The following is a 23306-nucleotide window of genomic DNA, read 5'->3' as shown; positions in this document are numbered from 1 at the left end:
AACACAAGGTCTGGGAGGATATTTAAAAAATACTGGATAAATAGTTAGTAAGTTACTACTACAAACGTTGAACCATGTCATACACTTGTTTTAGCAGCAGATTTACATTCTTATTTCTATCTTGCTTAAGCTAAAATTAAGAGGCTTACATTCTTCAAGCAAACTTTAGAAGCCTGTTGCTTAGATGCCTGCTAAGTGATAGGATGAAGTGAGGCTGAGCTTTAAAGTTTGCCAAAGAAAAGCTACATGTGAATAATTAGAAGTTGCTAATTAGTTAAACACTCAAAATTTTTTCTTGGTAATAAAACTGTAAGAGCTTCCCAGGTCTAGAAGATGTTTTCAGAGATCAGAGCCAGATTTAGCCAGCAGCCATTATTTAAAACATTCCATGTCTCTAAACTAATGAGAACAGTATTTAAAAAGTATTCATAAACCTGGCTCTTTTCTGGACAGGTGAGCTCGGGTCCTAAGGACCATGAACATAAATGATCATGGAAAGGTTTTCAGTAGAAACCCTGAGTGAGCAAGCTTGAGGAGATGGATTTTTCAGGAGGGCTTACAAACATTAAGCTACCTACAAGAGCAGTAACAAGAAGGCCTTGAAAGTTAATGATAATGAAAGACAACATTTAAAGTACTACATCTAAGTACTAAGTAAGCCCTTTATACGGGGAGCCCTTTACATCTTGTTTGAGCTTCGTATCTTAGTTGCATCTTTTTATAGCCTCACAACCACTCTACGAGGTAGGTCATATCATCGCTATTGACAGACTAAGGCTATGAGAAATTAAGTAACTATCCCAAGGCCACATGGTTGGGTAATGACAGAGCCAGGGTTTGAAACCAGGCTGACTGAGTCTTAACATCTTCTCCAATTAGCCTTCTCCAGGCTCATTATATCTAACAGTCTGCTACTCTGCCAGCCAGGGGGGACCCCAGGAAGGGCCTGAAAAGCCCGAAGGCCCATCTCTGGGGGTAACACTGACAGGGGTGTGTGGTGAGCAATCTTATCACTCACTCATCTAAACTCTGTGTGTCACTCAGGCTCCACACGCAGCTTCCTCTGTTCTGATGTACAGTGATAACCCAGGGTAAGGGGTTTCCAGAAAGATATGCATGCCCTGGCTTGGCAAGGTATTTAACCTTGCTCAACTGGCCCAGCACCTGGATTCATGCAAATCAAGTGGCCTGAAACTCACCCTTTCTGGTTAGAGGCTTAAAAATCTGGTCAGGAAGAGGTGTGGGGGGTGGGAGATGAGGGTAAGGGGGATCAAATATATGGTGATGGAAGGAGAACTGACTCTGGGTGGTGAACACACAATGGGATTTATAGATGATGTCATACAGAATTGTATACCTGAAATTATGTAATTTCATTAACAATTGTCACCCCAATAAATAAATTTAAAAAAAAAAAGTAAAAAAAAAAATCTGGTCAGGGTTAGAAAGTTACTTCACTTAATAGGGTCTCAAATATGGGAAAACATTTGAAGGGTGGTTATAGGTGGTGGGGTCACCTGAGAGAGAATTGGGAGATAGGCAAGTGGGGAAGCTGTCAGTTACCCGCAACTTGTAACTTTATTTTCAACTGGAAAACTCTGTGGTCTCTTATGCCTTTTGACATTCAGGAGGGCTGATATAAGTGATCATTAACGCTGTTTATGAGAAACTTAAGGTAAAAGGAATCTGCTTACTGATTTTCAGAAAAGGTGATTTCTTGCCCACTGACCTAATTGGTCAGGAAACAGATAAGTGAATCTCGTCTATGTTCATTGTAAGCGGAAGTTCTAAAAATTGGGGCACTGTCTCCTTTTTGATGACTGCGATATTTAGACCTGCCAAGTCAGTGTGACTTCATTGCACTGGAATTTGGTTGATTCCAATACAAATCAAATAAATGGACTTGGATTTCAAAATATTTTCATTATTGGGGACTTTTCATTGTCACAGGATTGAGCCTGTAGAAGTATCTGAATAAACTACACAGACAAATCTAATTTATTTACTCTGAAGTCAGATCTATCTAAAAAAGACTGTGGGAACATTCATTTTCCACTCTCTCAGAGATTCTTTTAGGTAAGTCAAAGCATGTTCTCCTTCTGTGTTTGCTTACCCATCTGTAAAATGAATAATAATTCTTGCCTCCAGGCAACCAAAGGTTCTTGGTGACCCTTAGATGAAGATACTTGATATGTATAAGTGACACAAGCAATGATGATCAAACACTAAAGATGAAATTCTGGGAAGAAAAGAAGTTTAATCATCATCTTCTACATTGTTTATTTTGCTAATAATGAGGCAAGCTAGTAAAGTTCAGTAACGAAGTGGTTAAAACAACAGATTTGGATTCTGGAATCTCTTTCATAACTACATACTGTCTTTTAGATCCAATTCCCCACTCCTTTGTAGTGGGAGTTGGTTAGGAAGACAAATTTCTCACAAGGCAAGGGACTCTCTCTCTGCTCTGTACACACAGGGTGCAGTCTTGTGCAATCAGACTGAAGGAGGATAACCAGATTGCTACGTGGCCTTGATTTCCAAAAAGGTAATGGGCCTCTGGTACCAACCCGTGTCAGTATTTAGGAGGTGCCTGTTGGGGAGTCTTCAATGAGTAAGCTTCTCTGAAAACATTTAAATTTATGACTCTTCTGGCTACGTATTTCTAGGAGGTCAAACTGAATCTCTAGTACATAACATAAAAGTGTCTGCTGTGTAGCAAAGGGGTCAACTTTCAAAGAATAGGCTTTTCCATGTTAAAAAAGAAAAATTAAAATGTAAACAAAGCAGTGACTCCCAGAATAGGAACCAAGGGGAAGGAAAAGTTCATAGCCTAAGAGGGCTGGACATTCTGGATATTTGGTCCCTCCTGTCCCTTCAGATGAAAGGCAACTTACTGAGACTAGAAAGAGGAAATGTGGGGGGGGGGGAAACAAAAAAGAAAAAAACAAGGAAAAATATTTTCAGGATTGAAATAAGTTCAGGGAAGGAGATGGTATGTTACCATTGGAACTGACATTCTCTTTCTTACCTCTTGTCTTCACGTTCTAAAGCATGTTCTATAAGCACGACAGCAGGTGGTCAGCTGCTGGCTAGGAGGCAGGACCCTGGAGTTCCATTTCTGACTTTGTTTTGGGCTTTTAGTGAGATCAGATGGGAAGAGAAGGGTGATATAACAAGGAACATTAGAGTAGGCCTTGGTAATGACCAGTTTTTTCACCTCTCTGAGCCTCAGTTTCCTCATCCATGTCAAGAAACAGTTGTTTGAAATAATCTCAAAATGTCCTGCCTGTGCTAAGAACTTTGAATCTATGGTATTTTGATGACACGAGATTAGCTTCTCATTCTGGACCTCACTTTTTCCAGGAAGTCTGCGAATGCTCTATTCTGTGTGCTATCTTTGAATGGCTGTGACCTACCCAATGCCCAGTTAAGCCTGAAAAGAGTACAGACATGTGGTCCTTTTCCTAGGAGCAGATTTCTCTCCAGACGAGGCACTTTCTTAGTCTGTCCTACCTGCTAAAACCTCATGATGGGTAAATATGTGTTGGCCAATGGCCAAGTCCCAGCAAACACAACTTCATAATAAAAAAACTTAAAGATGAGAGTCTGAGTAAAAGAGTAAAAGAGTAGTGATTAGAAGGGGATTATCATCCACTAAATTCAATTTCTTCTGTCTAAAACTGAGCCCATGGAAGTTGCTGAGTTTCAGCATATGTTTTTTGTTGGGTCATTCATTTGAATTGGGAAAGGGACTGAGAATCTTGGTTAGCCCCAATAGAAGGATAAAGTAGGGAAATATTTGGATCTGCTTTTTTCTAAATTTTCCAGAGTAGCCGAAACTACCTCGGTTAGTAGGTCATTAACTCTTGTTCGATTTGATGCAGAAAGCCAGAATTTTAGCAACCAATCTAAAAGAGGATGAATGGGCTATAAAAGAAGAAGACTGCCTAAGGTAGGCTATTACTAGAAGAAGCATTCAAGATGACATACAAGCTCTGTGAGGCCACAGGGCAAAGGTATCACATAAAAGAGATTGGGATAGCCTCAGACCTCTATCCTCCAGTAAAATTAATTTCCTAGGGGGCTTGGAGTTCACTAACTGAACCTGTGAGCCAGCTGTATTTCGTGTACACTCTACTTCCTTGGGCCTCTAAAACTGACAATGGTCTGTAGGTCAAGTTCCAACGGAAGTGATATTTCTGACCTAGCTCTATAAATAGAGTACTGGAAAAAACCCATCAGCTGCAAATGGCCCAGGGACCACACGCTATCTATTAAGTCAGTAACCGCAGTCTCTGTGCTGCCATTTTAGATGTGAAAAAAAATCCTTTGTTATTTATAATCTTCAGAGCTTTGAGATTCTCAAAATACTTTAAAGCTATTAGTCTTCTTTCAGATTTACAAATAAAGGATCTGAGGCATAAAACCACATAATAACTGCCTCAATATCATCTGCCCACTGAGGACGGCCTGCTAAAGAATAAGTCTCCTTCACTTTGCTAAAGCAGAAAATTTCATTCCCAATATCTCCTGTCTAGAGATGAAAGAGGTGAATGCAGATCAGAGTCTTCACTTACACAACACCCCTAGGCTGATCCAAGTTTCAATAAAACTTGTTACTGAGGAGGTAAGAAATGTGAAGAAACCACAAAAAGGTGGGGCCATCAGAACCTCTGGAACACAAGTCAGGGATGGATTATTCTTCCATAGCAGAAGGTAGAAACAGAGTTAGCTCATCACTAGGACAAAGACTGGTGCACCGGCACAAACCACTTAAACAACTCCGTTGGCTTTTGTATGGAGAGAAAATAATTTAACTTTTCCCAGAGTCTTAGAGTGGTCATATACGTTATCATCTAATCAGGACACTTTTGAAAATAGATAGGAACATTTTAGTAATTACACTGGGATAGCAGAGATAAATCAGGACTGTTCTGGGCAAACCGAGATGCATAGATACCCTACAGGAAATGTCCAAAATCAGGATGCGGATGCTCACTCTACGAGAAAATGGTCAGTCTAGAACCCACCTCATGTAGCAACCAAAAGTTCTACAGGGGGTACTGCCCAGGACTTCTCTGCTATGTTTGCTATGACGATTATGAAGGTCTTTAAAGATAGCGAGGAATACAACAGGTTTGAAGCAGTGTGTCTGAACAGAAAGAAACAATTCCTCCCCACCCAGACGCCATGGCCCTGAATCCTTTCTCCAACAATACAGCCTTCCTCCTTCTATTGAACGGGGGTAAAAAAAATCCTGAATGGTGACCTGCAGTTAGATCTCCTGATCCTTTGAAAAGAACTCTTTAATTAAAAATAAGTTCACTCACTAGAGAAAACACATACTATTCTTAAGCAAACACTAGCAAAATAAATCCAAGAAAACAAAGTTTGAATTTGACTGGTATATTAAATTATAGTATTATATCAACACTAATTTCCTGGGTGTGATCATTGTATGGTGGTTAAGACAGACGAGTTCTTGTTCTTAGGAGATAAATGCTGAAGTATTGGGGATGGAAGTAGGGTCATGATGTCTACAACTTACTCTCAAATGGTTCAGCAAAGATAATAATAATAATAAATTAACATGATAAAAAATTGGTAATAACACGAGAGGGATAAAACAAATGTGGCAAAATGTTAACAGTCTAGGTGAAAGGTACAGGGGAGTTCATTGATGCAGATTGGCCAACCCTAAGAGATGACCTGGGTCACTGATATCAAGACATGGGACTGGATATGTGGAGAAATGACTAGGGCATTTGTTTCACATACGACGCCAGACAATTAAGTTCGTGAACTTATTGCAATGCTATTGCTAAACATTTTTGATATCAGGGATTATTCATTTGAATTTGTACCATCTGGACAGTTAACCAAGTTTACTATTTGGAAGTGCCAAAAAGGTTGCATGAAAAAGTCAGATGACCTGAACTTTTCACCAACAATTCATGGCTCTTGCATTACGACAATGCACCAGCTCACAGGGCACTGTCTATGACGGAGTTTTTAGCCAGTAAACAAATAACTGTATTGGAACACCCTCCCTACTCACCTGATCTGGCCCCCAGTAACTTCTTTCTTTACTTGAAACAAAGGAAATATTGAAAGAAAGACATTTGGATGACATTCAGCACATCAAGGATAATACGACGACAGCTCTGACGGCCATTTCAGAAAGAGTTCCAAAATTGCTTTGAAGGGTGGACTGGGCGCTGGCGTCGGTGCATAACTTCCCAAGGGGAGTACTTCAAAAGTGACTGTAGTGATATTCAGCAATGAGGTATGGAGCACATTTTCTAGGATGAGTTTGCGAACTTAATTGTCTGACCTTGTGGGTGTTTACGCATTAGAATTACCTGGTTTACTTAAAAAAAACACACACACACAAAACAAAAACGCAGACTCCTTGTCCCCATCCCCAACCTAATGAATCAGAATCTCTGAGGAGTCTGCTGCCCCAGACATAGATCCCTATATACCTTAAAGTTTGGGAAAAAGAAAATCACACATTACCCTTGCTGTTTTGCTTGCCACTACAGACTTCTCAGATCCCACGGACAGTCTGTGTACTGTCCTAGACACATTTGCATTAGAAAATCTCCACCTTGTACCTTGTGATATGGCTTTGCGTCCTTTTCATCATAGAAGACACAATTCTGGGGAATGCCCTTTGGCCCAGTTTTTAAGACTCCTATCTACTGACTTTATCCTGCACCCTGCTTCCCCAGGGGTATACAGGAGAGATGTAAATGCTGTTTAAAAATACCATAATTCTTCTGTTTGGAGTTGTTCTCAGAGGAGTCACTGAAAACCCTAATTCAGAAAGGAGGAGGAGCGCCTGACAGCCTGAGGCATGAAACAGGACAGGGCTAGTGGAGGGGCCCAGGGCCCCACTCAGGCAAAGACCGTCATTAAGGTCCCTCCTCATTCAGGAGCCTTGCTTGACCTGCATTTCTTTTAGACACCAAACATAGCTCAGCTTTCAGAGTTCAAGCTTCCCTTTGTTTCTTTAGTGAGAACAGGACCAGAGCGCAAGTGAGGGAGTAAAGAGAATAAAGTGGGACAGGAGATAGAAGACCTGAGGTGCTTTGAAAACTCCAGAGTACTTAAGTGCACTGATGAATTCAACTTAAAGTCCATTAATAAATATTGCTTCCTTCCATCCTGCAACACTGGTATAATCACTGCTCCCATTTCATAGACAAAGAAGTGACTTGACTAGTGAAACCCACCTAGTCAGCGGCACAACTGGGGCCTGAGCTCGGGCATTCCAGGGCTTTCTGCTGTCCCAGCTGCCTCCCTTTCGGCACCAGAGAGCACATCGTCGTCGTGGAGAATGTTTTTCATTATTACCTTGCCCAGAGAGCGGATTTATTGTTATGCTTACCTCCAGCCCCATCTCAAGCACTCCGTTGGAAAATAGAGTGATCATGATAGGAATCGGGATATTTTCAGGTGTGGGAAGAAATGGAACACTGGCATCACGTATGTTTGTTGCCCCTGAAGGCTCTGAGAAGGGGGTAGGGATGTATGTGTGTGTGGGGGGGAAAGAAATAGATGAATATTTGGTGAGCCAATCCCAGTGTCCTCAGCACCCTGAGTTTCAAATAAGAACCCAAAGGTTCTTTGGGTTTATTTTCCCAAACTAGTGAGTTCAGTTTGGCTGCTGAGTTTTTCAGTTCAGCTTGTGTTTCTCTGACCTCTGGAGCTAGGCTTCCTGAGTACGGCTAAGAGAAAGTGCTGCCTGTCTCCCTTTTTGGGCTGTGCATGTGCGCTCACAGGCACATACGACTGTCATGCCAACACAAGGCTCACAACAAACAGGGGCCATCGTGGAAGAGAAAACTCCATTCGCGACAGAAATTCCCAGTGGCCCCAGATCACAAGATGCAAGGTCTGAGCAATGTACAGATCACCAGGGTGTGGGGTCTGTCAGGCAATGGCAATACCTTGGACTTCCTCAATATTCCTTCACAAGAGTGTCCCAATCCCCAATGGTACCGTCAAGTACTTTCAGGCAGCAGCCACATGGTGGGAGAGGGAACTGAGGAGTAAAACATGCTGATGCTAACAGGGTTATTTTCATTGGGGGAACTGGTTTGGTGGCAGTATGTAGGCAATCAGTACACATCTGCGAAATATGAGTTCTTAAGCAAAGCAATTTCCTTCCTCCTTGAAGGCCATCGTTTATCTAGAAATGGGAAAGAACTATGGGTTTACTGAAAAGGATTAGATTCAACAGAGTGATCAAGACCACCAACTTGGTGTAACTGGTCCCACGTCTCAGACGTCCCTTGATATAAAATACTACAACAAAGAATTATGAGGTAACATTTTGGGATAGGTGGTATGTTCCACGTACTAGGCCTAATACCCTACGTACATTGTCTCTATGAGGGAGGTACCAATTTTCTAGGGAAGGAAGTTGAGCTACGGAGAGAGTGAGAGATTACCTAAGGTCCCCTGGCAAATGGCAGAGAAAGGAATTGAACCCAACAGTCTGAGTCACTTCTTCCATTGTTTCTTTCAGCCATTTAGAAAGTATTACAAGAACGACCATATCTGTCTCTTTCTCTGGGAGGGAAAACTCATGAAGCCCCACCCCCACACACACCCCATTTTATACTCACTAGTTTTCTTTTCCTCATTAAATTATAGTATTCAATTTCTCATTCAGAGTCATCTATGTCTGTCTAGAAAAGCATATTTCAATAATGTTCTCAACATATTGTTGGGAAACTTAGTTATATGATAGGTTTCTAGAAATTGATACCAAAGAAAAATAAATCTCCAGGTTCTGTAAATTTCCAACTGAAAATACGTAAAATAACTTTAATTGCCAAAATCATGACTGGCTTTACTTCTATGACTCTAATCTCCACATCTGGTTCACCTTCTTTGCCAAAAGTACATGATTACATATCTTTTTTTTAATATATATTTTAGGGTGTTTCTATAGTTCAGGACATTTCTAACTAGAATTGCTATGTTAGTCATCATTACAATCCCACTGATAATCTGATAATAACTTTTTTTTTAATCAATGTTAACTTTACAATGAAAAAGCAAGCAGCGGAAGGTAAATGTGATAGTCAGAAGAGCCTCACAGGAAGCCAGCTGGTCCCTTTGCTCATCTGTAATATGTTTGTGGAATGGGAAGGGGGAACAGTAATCACAGTTAACATTTACGTGTACCTTCCACAGTATGTGCCAAAAACCGTTTCAGGTGCATTACATGATAAAAATCTCTTAATCATCTCAACAACAATATGAAGTTGGATACTATTATTGCCCTTGTTTTACAGATGATGAAACTTTACCCACATTTGTATAGCTAGTAAGTGATGGTGACAGGACTCAAACCCTGACAGTCTGGCCCCAAAGCTGTGTTGCAACCTTCCCCACAATTCTGACAAGCAGCCAGGGCAGGGAGTCCTTGTTCTAGCTGACTTCCCATGTCAACAGCTGAGTCTGATATTTTGCACTGCATGTACATCTGAGTGGATTATTATAATGTCCTTAGCCAAGGGTGGCCAATAAAGTTTTCATGACATTACCCTAGATTCATCTTGTTTATGAAACACTATAATGGTACAAACAGAAGAGTCATGTATTAAATATTTTTTTTTAAGTAAAAGATTTTATCATTATTGTTCTTAAGGAAAGTGACATGCCTAAGGTCACATACTTGGTCAGGGTCAGTACTGGTACAAACACCCTTCACATACCCTCATTGAGCCACAGGACCCATTGCTTCACTCAGAAGACATCATGGCCTCTCCGCCTGCTCAGGCACCTCTGTAACTATGCACAGTTTGGTCTAAGACCAAAGGGATCACTTTGTCTGCTTCACAGCAGCCCTAAGCTCTAAATTAAAAACTGCACAACAACAATAATATAGCAGCAACAACAAAATAATAATAAAATAAATGGTGGAAAAACCTCTGGATTTCAAAACTTCCTTAAACTGATCACCAAGGGAAGGAAAGGGAGGGTTTCTTCTTGAAAGAGGGAAGTGCCTGCCAGCAGGAACCTAAAACTCATTATTATTCTGTTATTTTCTTTCTGGATGACTGAAAAGTCCTATCCTCCCCCTTCCCATCCCTATCAAAAGAATACTCCCCAAGACAATCACAAACTTTAAAAGTAGCAAACTCTCACTTCAAAAAAAAAAAATTAAAAATTAAAAATAAAAACTCCAAAACCCATAGAGGTTACAAAACAGCTTTGTGTTGGAAGAGGGCAAGTTTTCTCTTAAGAGAGGCTAATTTCATAGGGTTGGGAAAAGAAACGAGGGGGGAAACGCTCCATAGAAGACAGGGAGGCGGGAGAGGAGGGGATAAAGGAGGAAGAATCGCTGGCTTTAAAAAGCAACATTGTCCCGAGAGGTGAAAGGGAACAGATGGCCGTGGAGAATGTGGCCCTCAGAGCCTTGAAGAAAGGGCGATACTGACAGATCTTGCTGTTTCCCATTGATGCCTGAATGTTCTAGTGTGGGGAGCCGAGGCCAGGGCAGGGAACAGACCTCTGTTCCCAGAGGCTCACTGGGGCACTGGCGCTGAGGTTCACTGGGAAAAAGAGCAGGCGAGGGGGCTGGGAAGGGCAAGCAGCTGTGACCACAGAGGGAAGCACAGTGGCGGCATGGGGGCTTCCACAGTCTTCTCTTCTGGCCTGGCTGGGAAGGTCAGCCCAGTGCTGGTCCTTGTCCTGGCAGAGGTGAAGGAAAGGACAACAGCTAGGGCCCAAAGTGCCGGCATCCTCTTCTGAAAAAACACTGGGGGAGGCAGGTCTGGGACAAAATAGATACCTTGGGAGAGGGAAATGAAGAAAATACTCCAAATGCTTTTAGATGGTTGAGACTTTCGAACTACAATAAACAAGAAATCTGGGTCTTTGAAAGAGGTCAGAGGATCCTGCCAAGAAAATCCTGTATTATTTCATGAAGTCTCAGGGCAGAGAAGTGATTTGCTGAGGAAATACAAAACTGATTTGGTGGCAGACTCAGGAGGAAATCCAGGGGTCGGACCCAGAGGTCTGAGTCAGCCCCAAAGCGGTGCCAAATTGAAAGTGGGGCTTTGCTGGGATTGCAAATTGGTACAGCCACTATGAAAATCGTATGGAAGTTCCTCGAAAAATTAAAAATAGAACTACCTCGTGACCCAGCAATTCCACTCCTGGGCATAAAGGAAATCCAAAATACTAATTCGAAAAAATATATGCACCCTATATTTACTGCAGCACTATTCACAATAGCCAAGATATGGAAACAACCGAAATGCCTATCTATAGACAACCAGATAAAGAAATTGTGGTACATTTATACAAGGGAGTATTACTTGGCTATAAAAAAAGAATGAAATCTTACCATCTGCAACAACATGGATAGACCTAGAGGATACTATGCTAAGTGAAATAAGTTAGACTGAGAAAGACAAATACCATATGATGTCACTTATATAGATAGTGGAATCTAAAGAACAGAATAAACAAACAAAACGGAAATAGACTTGTTGATACAGAGAACAAACTGATGGTTGCTAGATGGTTGGGGTTTGGAGGGATGGGTGACAAAAGTGAAGGGATTAGGAAGTACAAACTGGTCCTCACAAAACAGTCACGGGATATGAATGGGGGGAATATAGTCAATAATGTAAAAACTATGTATAGTGTCAGATGGGTAGCAGATTTGTTGGGGTAATCACTTTCTGAGGTGTGTAAATGTCTAATCATAATGTTTTGTACACCTGAAGCTAATAAAAAAAGAAATAAAAAATAAACCTCTTCCCTCCAAAAAAAAGCAAGTGGGGCTCTGCTTGACACAGCAGAATGACAGGAGGAGCCAAGGGGCCTTGGGTACCCTGGGCGAGCTCGCGCGCACAGGAGGCAGGCATCTGGAAAGACTGCTTGGAGGCTCATTGCTTGTAGTTGCACCACCCTGGAGGAAGCTACTGGAGACTCACAAGTCACCACAGGGCGACCCTATGGATGCCCAGGAGGGGAAAGCCTGACAGTAGAGCCCTGCAGATGGAGGCCTGGAGAATGAGCAAAGAGGGGGAATGGTTTGAGGAAGCAGACATTAAGGAGAGGCCCACAAACTTTAGGGGACAAAGATGCAATCAGTGTAATTTCCTCAATATAACTTTGATCTCAAAAATTTTTGTTCCAAGACAAACAAATGAGAAAGAAAAACTCATAGACACAGACAATAATTTAGTGGTTACCAGAGGGTTAGGGGGTGGGGGGTGGGTGATGAGGGTAAGGGGGATCAAATATATGGTGATGGAAGGAGAACTGACTCTGGGTGGTGAACACACAATGGGATTTATAGATGATGTAATACAGAATTGTACACCTGAAATCTATGTAAATTTACTAACAATTGTCACCCCAATAAATTTAATAATAATAAAAAAATTTTGTTCCAAATGACCTCTTGACTTCTCCTTATACCATCGAGAGATTGATTGTAAAATTCAGCCCTGCTCCTGCCCACTGAGGAGAGAGCGACATTCTTCCTAGCTTGTTGTCTAGTTGGCCCACAGAGATCTGCACAAGCCCAAAACGTTTATCCGGTTTTGATTTTCCTCTATTTTTTCCCTGACCCTGAAAATGACAGAGACCTGAACTCGGGGGCTGAGGGTCTAGAAACAGAAGGGCATGAGTTTGGGGAAACGGATACTTCATCAGAATTATCATTTGGAAATATTCCCACATGTCTCAGGACCCCATAAATATCTGTGGGGTCTCAGAGAGCAATTTCCCGGCTCTCCGCCTCACAGGGAAAGTTGCTGGCTCAGTTATTAGATGGCCATCAGCTGTATCAGACGGCCATCCGCTGTGGCTGGGTGGCCATCAGCTGTTACTGGTTAGCCATTAGCCACTAACATAACTGCCATGGCTACGCTGGCAAGGTTGTTGGTTGGTTGGCAGGGAAGCAGACTGCGGCTAGCAAGTGGGGTTAGCAAGCGTCGATGGCGGACTACAGACCGTGTGGATCGTGTCTCGTCTGGCCACCAGCGAGACTGGGGTGCAGGAAGACCCCAGGGTACTGGCGGATGTTTGCTTTTGTGTCTCCACCAGCCGCCATCCAGAATATAGTGGTGTGACTCCCCCATCTATGGCTCTGTGGGTGTTCCTTTTTGGCCTCACCATATCGTGCATTCTTGTGCGGGGAGCGGGAGCTGAGTCCCTGCATGACACATCTCTCATCTAACCCTCGGTGGGAAGAAGGGAAGTTAAAAGGCGGCTCTAAATATAATATTTAGTGACCTGGCAAGTTTACCTTTACCTCGGCTAGGTCTCCCTTTCCACGTGAAAGAGCCTGTCACCACAGTCATCCAGCCCTGCGTTTTGCACTGTAGGTACATCTGAGTTACTGAGGAAATTCCCAGGAGGGGCTTAGTACGAAAAGATCAACCGTGATGAAGACCTTGCCTTTTATTTTCCTGATTCATCCAAATTGCTCCCCAGGCGCTTTAGATTTAGAAGTGCCACTAATCAACCTTATAAACAGCAGCCCAGCCACCGCATAGAAATTACTTTGTCCTGCTCCTAAGTGAAATTCCCCCAGGGGATAGAAGATGGCCCAGACTTTAACAATCACAACATAACACAGCCTCTGTATGAGAATAGAAGACAAGTACACTTTGACATCCCAATTGAAATTCCAGGCTGAATCGACATAGAAGAATGTAATTACCTTTCCTAGTTTGAGGGTACACTAAAGAAATCGGAGACGTAGAATACCTATTAGGTCCCCACTAATCCTCCTCCTAAATTCAAAGCAGGGCTAGTCCCTGGAATTCATTTCTGAGTATTCTTACACTCCACTATTGTTAAACAGCTCAATTGATAAGTGCTTGCAGCTAATAGCGCTTTCTACGGAGCTCGCCCCCTCCTCTTTCCCAGCCGCTCAAAGCACTTTACAAATATCACCTCATTATTCTTTATAACACTCAAGTGAGCCTGATAGCTGGAAAGGTTCATTATCTTCTCCTTACCAATAGGGGAAACAGACAAAGAGAGAAGTGACTCGTTTGCGCCAACAAAGCAGAGGCAGAACTGGAACTAAAACTCCGCCGTCGTCTGACTTCAAATGTGCACATGTCCTCTGTCAGCTTGTAAAGCCGTTCTGCTGACAGGGTGGATTTTCTAGCTGTGGGCTGTGTTGTAATCAACAGGTCCAGAGAATTGGGGCACTGGCTGCAGGGGAAAGGGCAGGAATCTAGATAGAGAAGCCCCACTTGAATGGCCTTAACTAGTTTGGACAAGTCACTTCACCCCTGAGTCTCAGGGGAAAAGGAGTGGGTTTGATGAGAGGATCTGTAAGGTCCCTTCCAGCCCTTAGATAATTAGTGAAGTGAGAGTTTCAAAACAGGGGTTGTATTTTTCACCAGCCTCTTGTGTCGACCTGGGCTTCATTTCTCTTGTTGAACCTGAAATAGCATCCTTGTCTCTTTATGCTCTAAGTCATCCATTGTCCACCCAAATGATAGTGGGGATCAAACCAGTTAGTGTGAGGTGAAAAAATGCAAGAAGTAGTCCTGGGGCATTAAGGCCAAGCACCAAAGAGAGATGGAGACGGGGAAGGAGTGGGACAATAGCAGGCTGGAGGGTCACAGAAAGAATTGGCAAACATTGTGAGTGGTGCCTGGGCCCTACCCTGGGGCACTCCCTACATTCCAAGGAACCTACGATAAGTGCTTCAAAGTATAAGAAGGCCCCAAAGAAAGAGGGTTTGCTTTGGTTTCTCTAAATACAGAACTCACTTGCCAACCCCAAAGCCATGTGAACAATGCTGCAATGTACCCTGGAGTGGTGGTTTTCCATTTAAACAGAATTTCATTTTCATGAAATAACACTGATGCGCCTTCAAGTTAATTAAAACCGGATTTTACAGGTGGCTTCATAGTTTATGATTTGTGTTGTTTGAGCCAGATACGCCTGAGCCTTTAGAAAACCTGCAGTATTTTATCTCTCTGATCTTTTACATTTTCTTTTCCTAAACGATGCTTTGATACTCTTTGTGTGCCACAAAGAGAGCTGGAGAGAGAGGACATTTAGTAAAATCAACATTTGTTTGTAGGAGAAGCAGCCCCCACAACCAGAATAATGACCTTGGAAAGAGTTTTGGGTGATGGGCCGATTACAGTGACTGGATATAAAGGACTGACTGTGCAGTTGCCAGAAAGAAACACATTTTTGTAATATCTCAGTTGTTGCTATTGGCTTGGCCTTCCTTGCACTCACCATGGGAACTGAGTCAACAAGTTTGCTTGCTTTTATTTCAGTGATACAGTTTCTCTCCCCACCCTACCCCTACCCCCACCCCACATACAGGAAAAAAGGAGTAAAGGACAGTTATCTCTGGAAAGTCAAAGGCTTGATGATTCAAAAAAATGGGTATAATGTTATTCATCTTTAAGTCCAGCTGTAAAAGTGACTAGTTATAAACTTTATTCCATCTGCTCTCCCTGAGGACCTCAGCCTGACCTTGTGGAACCTTCTTTCTGGGAAGTTAAAGAATTTCCAGGATTAGCTCAAGTCCTGAGGCTGCCAACTGTGACAATCTACAAAGCTCTCTTAAGTAATGATTCAGATCCCACTTCTGCTCAAGGCCAAGAGAGTCCCTGATGAGTTGGAAATACTCTTATTTCCTGGACCTAGACCATAGGGCAGATTGACCCCGGAAGAATTTCAGAAGGACAAGCTCAGTACCTCTGCATACTAAAGACTCCACAACGAATATACCTGTGACATCAGAAATGTAAGTGAATTTGAAAAGTGAAGATTAAGAGATCATCAGAAGCAAGGTTAAAAAGTAATACAGGAAGGAAGGAAGAAAGGAAAGAAAGAAGGAAAGGAGGAAAGAAGGAAAGGAGGGAGAGAGAGAAACCTCATAAATTTAATAACTGATTTCTACCACCTGATTCTGGAGGCAGGCATCTCCTGAACTGAACTTTTGAATTCTCCCGCAGGCGGCCAAATTTCCAATACTGTCAGGTAAAATGCCAAATTCTTTTCACCGTCACAATCCCAAGGTGAGGAAAGAGAAAGAATGAATCGATCATCTGTTTATTATCAGGTGTCCTAGGGAAGAATAAGGCTTTAGACCCTACCAGGGATTGCACGAGTTTAATGGTCTAGGAGTCTCCGTAATCACCTCTCAGACACTTTCTTTCCCTGGATCTCCTAACTAGTACAGACATCTGGGTAGTTGATGGAATATCAAAGTAAGCTTCCAACTTGATTCTGCGACTAAAGCCACAGTATATTTTTTATCTTTTAAGTTACATCCAGGGCTGGTCCCCAGGGGTTCCTGACAGTGTCCAAGGAGTCTCAGGTCATGAATTCAAGCATTACCGACCAGCGGGAATATTTACTTCTTGTCAGTCCTGCAGAGGAAAGTTAACGTCCGAGTACTAGTGTTCCAGGTGACCTCACTCAGGAAAACCCACTGGCATGTGCCAACAGATACAATCCCAAATGGTAAGAATAAAGACCCAATGGCAAGACTTAGCATGTAAACCAAAACTGCAACAGGGTAAGCATTCAGTGTCAACATCTAGGAAACAAATGGGTAGCTTTTAATATAAATGACTAGCACTTCAAGGCTTAAATGTTTTTACTGTCCAAGGTTTGCAGTGTAGTCACGACTCAGCTCACAACTATGTCCATGACAATGGATTTCCACAATGTTAGTTGAGGAAATTTTAAAAACAGTTAGAAACTCCAAGAAACTTTTCATTCAGGGACTCCAAATGTTGCGTTAAGTATTATTTCTTATGATCCCAAACAGATGTGGCAATCAGGCTTTCCATTTGAGAAATAAGGAACATTTTATAGACTTGTCGCAGGTTATAGAGTAAACTAGGACTTGAACAGAGACTCCAACAAGCCACTCACAGAATTATCGGGGTTCCTACAGGATTCCACATCATCAGTATACCAGGGTTAAAAATAGTAGAGAGAAAGTCAGAAGATTCATTGAGAAACAGAGGCCCATTTTGATATTGAGTATCATATCTCCCTGGCAACCCACTGGTCACTTGCTCACTACGTTTACCCAGAAGTCCTGAAGCCTGACCGGGATGAACCAAATCTACATTTACCAAAATGACTAATTAGAAACTAATGAGTGTCCCTGTTTTTCTGTTTTTTGTTTTTTTTTTAAAGTAAGTTTCCACTTTTCTGGCAATCTAAGTGTCTATCAATTGACGACTGCATAAAGAGGTGGTATATATATATATATATATATATATATATATATATATATATATATAATGGAATATTGCTTGGCTCTAAAAAAGAAGGAAATCTTACCATTTATGAGAAAATGGATGGACTAGAGGGTATCATGCTAAGTGAAATAAGTCAGACAGAGAAAGATAAATACTGTATGTTCTCACTTATATGTGGAATCTAACATAAACAGACACAAACTCATTGATGCAGAGAACAAACTGATGGTTGTCTGTTGGGAAGCTAGGTGAAAATGGTGAAGGGATTAAGAAATACAAATTGGCAATTACAAAATAGACAAGGGGATGTAAAGTATAGCATAGGCAATATAGTCAATAATATTATAATTATATGTGGCGTCAGAGGGTACTAGACTTGTTGGGGGAATCACTTCCTAAGTTATATAAATGTATTACCACTATGCTGTACACTTGAAACTAAAATCGAATGTCAATGTAACTGAAAATATAAAAAACATTTATGTAAAATAAATAAATAAATAAATAAATAAATAAATAAATAAATAAGGTTTCCACTTAGCTGTATTACCTTTCTGGTGAATTCAGAAGGCAGCCTCTGTAAGATAGACTAACATTTAGAATACTTTAGTAGATCTGATATATTAAACAAAAAAACAAATCCCAAAATAGTATGCGTGCTACGGTCTCATTTTTGAAAAAAATCTATATAAGTATATGCATAGAAAAGTCACTAGAATTACAAACACTGATATTTTACATTATCTTACTATAATAGCATTATAATTTTTATTTTCTTTTTGGGCTATCTATATTTTCTATTCGGATATACAACAATATGGATAAATTTTATAAACATAATGTTGAGCAAAAAAAACCAGTACCAAAGAAAACCTACTATATGATTCCATTTATATGAAGTTCAAACACAGGCAAAACTAACCTATAGTTGCAGAAATCCAGATAGTTCTTACCTTTGGGAGAGGGGAGGATAGGATAGTGACAGAGGAGCATCTCGGGTACTAGCAATGCTCTATTTCTTAATCTGGGTGCTGGTTACACAGGTGTGTTCACTGAAAACGTTCATGGAATGGTACATTTATGATGAATACACTCTTTTGTTTGTGTTATACTTCATTTTAAATTAAAATAAAACAGAGGCTTCCTCACACACACACTGTCAGAAGTCTAGAGAAAATATCATTTTTTGGGGGGGGGGGTATATTTCAAACTGTACTTTCAATTGTATAATTGTCTCCTTTCGGTGGCAACCACAAGGAGGAGACAACCATATCTACAGCTCCATCTCTAGGAAAAGTGTTCTGGAACCTGGCTCCCTAAAAGCAGAAAGAGAAACATACATTTATGTCCCTGAAGAGTCCTGATTCGTGACTATTACCATCCAGCACACCTCCCTTGACAACTGTAGTACTGGTGACTGAAAATCCAAGGTGTCATTTGACTCAGGCTCACTATACGGGTTGATGAATCAGCCTGGACCAGACGCAGCCACCTTGGGAGGTGTACTTCTGAACTGAGCTTACATTCATAAAAAACAAGCTGAAAGTGGCTCAAGCTGCTAGAAGAGATGCTTTGTGAAGGCCGGGACTTTGAATCCCCAGTGCCTAATGCAAGATCTGGTATCGAATAGGAACTCAGTAAATATTTCTGAAGTAAGGGAGTGTATACATTCACTTTCAAAAAGAAGAAACTGTTACAGCTTAAGTAGAAGTTACCACGGGTGGTAAAGGGAAGGGAAAAGGATGGCGTACAGTGACACATATTTGATTGGTGATATGTGCCTTTGATGGTCCCTTCAGGGTTCCTCACGAAAGCTAAGTCAGGCTAAGGCATGGGGAGATGTGTGTTGCTGTAGATTTGGTAAAACCGTTTAGAACAGCACTTTCCAATACAAATATAATGTAGCCCGCAAATATAGTTAAATTTTTTCTAGTAGCCACATGAAAAATATAAAAAGAAAAAGGAGAAATAATGATATGTTTTATTTAGCATAACATATCCAAAACATTCTAATTTCAATGGGTAATCAATATGAAAATTAAGACATTTTACATTATTTTCCCCAGTACTAAGTCTTTGAAATCCAGTGTGTATTTTATACTTCCAGCACATTTCAAGCACGTAATAGCCATATGCCTAGTGGCTATTGGATCAACAGTGCAGGGTTAGGAGGACATCCACTTGGTGGAATTTCTTGCAGAAAAGATGAATGGTGTGTGTGTGTGTAAGGGGGGGAGAGACTGACTTGATGCTGTTTCATACCGGTTCCATCTGTTCCTAAGTCAGCTGTGGCCCGGTCCGTGGTTTCTATAGATATGCCAGGATCCTTACGATAAGTCCCACTTTCTGCTTAAGCTACTTCGAGTATGGTTTCTGTCACACGCGATAAAGAATCCTAATAGAGATTAATATATAGAGAAAACATGTCCATGGTGTGTGTCTTGCTTTACAGGCACGATGCCTGCAAAGAATTGACATTAAATCAGCATTGTTGAATTTACAAATCAAGAAACAAAGTTATTAACAAACATTTTATTCTGAAGTTTCTTCTGTCACTTGCTGCAGGTTGCAATCAATTTGTACATCATGTTTGAGAACAAATGAACCAAAGTTTAGTTCTAATTTGAAGTATTCCAGGTGCATTTTGGCTGTAAATTCTGAATCAAACGGGAGTTTAATACGGTGCAGGCACTACAAGTTACCTGGACACTATCCCTCTGAGACTGCTGCAACGTAAGAGAAATGAAAATAACAGCTTTTCTATCAGCCAACATACCTCCTGCTTCATCTCAGGGGTTGTCTTCCTGCCAACACACATTTATTGCTGTGTGTCTTCAGTTAAACATGGAACTGGAGTTTAAGGGGAATGGGTCAGTGGTTTCACTACCCTGAGGACAAAGCAGCACTCTCCCTATACCCACTGCCTAAATCCGTGTATCACTAACATGCCGTAAATAAGTTTGATATTTCAGTATTGTTTTAGGTGCAGACATGTGTGGGAGAGGTGATACCAGTGAATGTCCAGTTTCATCTCAATTCCAACTTTTCCATTTCACAAACCATGGTCTTGGGGCATCCTAAACTGCACGTGCTGCCACACTTCCTGAGACACCTTTGCAGGCAGTTTAGTGCCAGTACGTTGGAAAGGCAGAACTAAACAAGAGGCAGAAACAATCACCTTCGCACTGCTTGATGGGAAACCGCTCCTGGGACTGGGAAGAGAGACACTGAATTCCATGAAGCTTTGAAAACCTTCAGTCCTAAAGGCATGTGCAATCCAGTGAGACTGGAGGAAGTAGAGAGCTAACGGGATACTAGGCAGTATCAGGGCAGAGACAGATAGCGACAAAGAACAAGCTCTCTGTCAGCTCCTGTTGTTGAAATTTCTGGATGAGCCTTGCATGGACTGAATGTGGGAGGAAATTTGCAGAATTTGCTGTAACTCCTGCCATCCAGAGAGGTGTAAGATATTTAGTGGGTGCCTAACAGCAAGGAGAGGAATGGGGAATGGTATGTTACTGCAACATCGATATGAGTCATAGGCTTGTACGTGCTTTATATCCTGCAGAGATCATTTAGCATTTGAGTTGGGAACTTCACCCAGTTGTCTATCGGGCTGTGCCTGATTTGCCCTGGTGGAAAGGGTTAAGCAGGTCAAAGAATCCTTAACCTCTAATACTCGAATTTTCTGCTCATGATAATTATGAGTGGGAGAGAAGGGCAACTGAGAGAGTCCCCAGCAGGAAAGCAGGACTCCTGGGTTCTGCCATAGCTTATGTGTGGCCTTATGTATGGGCCTGCTTTTAGTTCAACGTTTCCATTGAATGGGAAGAATAACTAATTTCCAACGGATATTACCGTAAATGTTGAGGAGAGCACATCTGAAGAACCTGCAAACTTTGGAAAGAGTGCTGAGGAAATGGAGCGGATGAAGGGATTAAGGGACCACCTTAAGGGACTACAGTAAGTGGCTAAAAGCACGGATTCTGGAGCCCAGCTCTGGGTTTCAGTTTCTGGTTCTGCCACTTACTAGCCGTCTGCCTTTGAACAAACTACTTAACCTCTCAGTGCCTCAGTGTGCTCACCTGTAAATCAGAAATCGTAACAGTACCTACCTCACAGGTAGCATTAAATCAGTTCACATATTAAGTGTCTAAAGCAGTGTGTGGCACGTATATAAATATCAGCAAATTTTACTATGAATGAGAACTGCATATTTTCATCTTTTGAGCTAGAAGACTTCACAAAATCTCAGAAAACACCCTTTCACAGATTAGAAAACCAAGAGCAAGAGAGATCAAAATAAGTCAATAGAAATGATTTGGATCTCCCAGCCAGCTCATCAGCAGAGACAATGACGTTTCTGAACAACTATTCTTAGAAAGTGCCGTAAAGTGTCATCATTGGATGCTCTTCGTGCTAGACTAGAACCAGAAGTAAGACAGGTCCTTCTGGGTATCATCCTGGGGGACCAATTTGGCCTTAGTCATTCTTAGCTGCCCAATGGTGCCTTGTGAGAGACACAGAAAGAATGGGAAGCCATTGGGCTGGTGGTAAACAGTGCCATCAAGGTGGTCAGCCTGAAACTGCCAACATCACACGCTTGAGGGGGTGCTGGGAGGAAGGCGGTGCCAGGCGATGAAAGACCAACGTCTATCACACGAACAAAAGAGACTTTTGGAAGCAAGAACTAAGTCCAGAGGCCTACATTTCTGTTGCGAGGGCTAGGGGAAGGCTTCCCCTTGGCAGGGAAGGGCGGCAGGCCTGGCAAACTGCCCACTGCAGAAAGGCTGCGGCCCAGCTGACAGGAGAGTCAGGCTGAGCAATCCCACTATTCTCTGGAGATTTGGATCAAGCTCATAGCCAGAGGAAGTGGGGATTAACACAATGTGGTGTCCGAGCTAATGAGTTAGCAAAACAGAGGCAGATGGCAATTGCAGTAACTTAACTCGCCCATCTCCGTTTGCCGTGCACTCCCACAAGCTTCCCCTCTGTCCTCATGCTATCTAACCCTGCCCCGCCCTCTCCGTCCATCCCAGCAGATCCTGGCCATAGAGATTATCCTGCAGGAAAAGGAGCTACAATACTGCTTTCTAAACACTACGGTCACCCGCCAGTGGGGTAAGGTGGTGGGGAGGAGGTCTTGCAGCCCGCTTTGGAGAGACACTGACCTCTGGTTCTAGAGAAAAAAACGAAGTTATTTTTATAGAATTGTTATTTTATACTTGAGATTATAATTCCTCAAAACAATTGCTTAACATGTATACAATTGCGTATGAGAATGCTAAAAAGGGATGTAACTTGCAACTTGGGGATGAAAACAAGAAAAAGGAACTTTGATTCTGACCCCGAAACAAGTTTTCTGTAGCCAGTACTACAGGCTGTGCAATAGCTTCCTTCACAGGCATTTACCTCCCACCTGTGATAAACACTTTAGTGTGTGCTTAGGCCAGACACGCCAACCTCGCCACTTCGAGAGACAAACAACTGCTTTACAAGTTATCTACCACCCTGTGATTCTTCTAGAGGTTTGTGTGTGTGTGTTTTTCCTGCTTCTTTTCCATGGTCCTTGTTTCCCGGTGGTGTTACTGTGCCAGCTGCTCAGAGACTCACCTGGTCCTGAGGCCAGTCAGCACAAGGACATGCTGGAAAATCCTGCCTGATACGTTTGAAAACTGGTTCATTTTTATAATAAAAAATCTCTTTAATAATAAAATTCCAACCATGTAAACAACAGAAGACTTTCAGAAAGAAAAGGAAGTTTAAAAAAACACACCCTGATTGACTCATTTTGATAAATGGTTTATTTTCTTCCCTATTCTACCTAGTTATTTCATTCAATAAAGTAATAAGAAACTTTAAAAAATTAAGTTAAACTTCATTGATGCAAATGGGTTTTGCTTTTGCAAAGTAAAAAGTTGATTCACGAGAAGAAACTTATTTGAATTATTCAAAATAGAACATGTTTCTAAATAGAGATATTGAGAAAGAAGCTTGTAAGAAGAACGGTATACTCCTCACTCCCACACAAACTTCCTCCACCCCCCCCACCCCCCCGCC

General features: G+C 41.8%; 1 protein-coding gene across 4 annotated transcripts in view; it reads right to left on the bottom strand.

Moving 5' to 3' along the window:
• RAD51B (RAD51 paralog B) overlaps positions 1 to 23306 on the bottom strand; it is a 626013-nt gene that overhangs the window by 158628 nt on the left and 444079 nt on the right. The window lies entirely within an intron of this gene.

The sequence above is a fragment of the Rhinolophus hipposideros genome (genome assembly GCF_964194185.1).
Source record: "Rhinolophus hipposideros genome assembly, chromosome: 5".
NCBI classification, from domain to species: domain Eukaryota; kingdom Metazoa; phylum Chordata; class Mammalia; order Chiroptera; family Rhinolophidae; genus Rhinolophus; species Rhinolophus hipposideros.
Note: the sequence above shows the minus strand (reverse complement) of the source record. Positions and strands in the feature narration are given on the sequence as shown.